Genomic DNA, 1,505 nt, shown 5'->3' on the forward strand with positions numbered 1-1,505 from the left:
TATTAGGCCAAAACTTATTACTGAGATAATATTTGAAATAATTTTGAAATACTTTTTGATACACATTGTCCATATGTAAGCCTTGAAAATGATTGGAGTTTCTCAAATCTATCTGGTTGTATATTGGAAATGGTGGGGAGCAACTAGTAAAGGGGCTAACTTTGCAAATAAGAAGAATTCTGAGTGTTACAAGAAGACAAGCAACTGATTTAAAATAAAAGTTGGTATTTAAGGAGTAAGAGCTCATTATATTGTCGGTAGCCCCATTATTCATTAAAAACAGCAAAGTATCAACATTGACTCTGTGTTTAATATGAGGCATGACAAAATTTTGTGCATGAAAGGGATGCTGACCTTTCAAATCCAAGAAAGTACACAGATAATATCATTTTGCTATAGCAAAAGTTAAGAAGAGAAGTGATAAAATACTCATTTAGTTTGATTTTAGAACCTGAAGTTTTCAGTTATTCACTTATCAATTAAATGTTTTCTCTAAAATAATCTCATAAAAACCTGGGAATATTTTACTGATATTTATTATTTCTCTCATTACATGTCAACTTCTGAGGATTTCCTGTCTTCAGAAATCATGTGAGACATCTTAGTGATGACATAATTGATGTCTCTGAATTGACAAATGATAAAAGTGGGGACAGGAAAGTAAAATGACTTACATGAAACTGATATAAGATGAATTCATGACAGCATCTGTATAGAACCAGGGGTATTGTCCTTTCCCGAGGTCTTCAAATGTTTCATAAAGATTAAAAGGTCTGAGGGCATGCCTGCAGGGAGTAGAGGGACATGATTTGAATAAGATTTCTATGAGTTTAAAATTTCCTCCGTATTTCTATTTGTAAACATACAAACTTATGAACACTTTATGTTCTAATCAGTCATGTTCATTTCTAAATAAAATTTATTTTTAAATTCCCTTGAAGGATGCTCACACATACACAGTATTTTCTGTTTTATTATCTAGGTGGTCTGGCAATTAAATTATTTATATCAGAACACTGAGTTAAACTGAAAAGAGATGATACTGAATTTCAATTTCATATTTGGGGGAATCCATCTCCTCTTGCTCGTAACATTTCAAAATTAAGACATACATAAGCATATAATATCGCACAATTGTTTTTCACTGCTTTATATATTATGTCAGTGTAATTTTTAATTAAAAATGAGCAGAATACTACCACCACACAGATTGTTGTTAAGCTATACAGTTGGCGGAAATTCAATAAATATATTTGATAGGAAAATAAATGATTTGCATCATATGAACATTCAAAATGGTAAGTGATAATTTTTTCAATTTTATTTTTTCAGAAGAACATGCAACAAATGATTATTCAATCACAAAACTGTGTTCTTTACCTCATTGTAATTTAAACATGTGGATAAACTCAGTTACAAAAACTTATTGATTAGATACTATATTCTTAAAGACTATTTTTTATAGCAGCTTTGTGTTCACAGTAAAATTGAGGGGAAGGTAAAAA

The sequence above is a fragment of the Pongo pygmaeus genome, chromosome 1, assembly GCF_028885625.2.
Source record: "Pongo pygmaeus isolate AG05252 chromosome 1, NHGRI_mPonPyg2-v2.0_pri, whole genome shotgun sequence".
Lineage (NCBI taxonomy): Eukaryota > Metazoa > Chordata > Mammalia > Primates > Hominidae > Pongo > Pongo pygmaeus.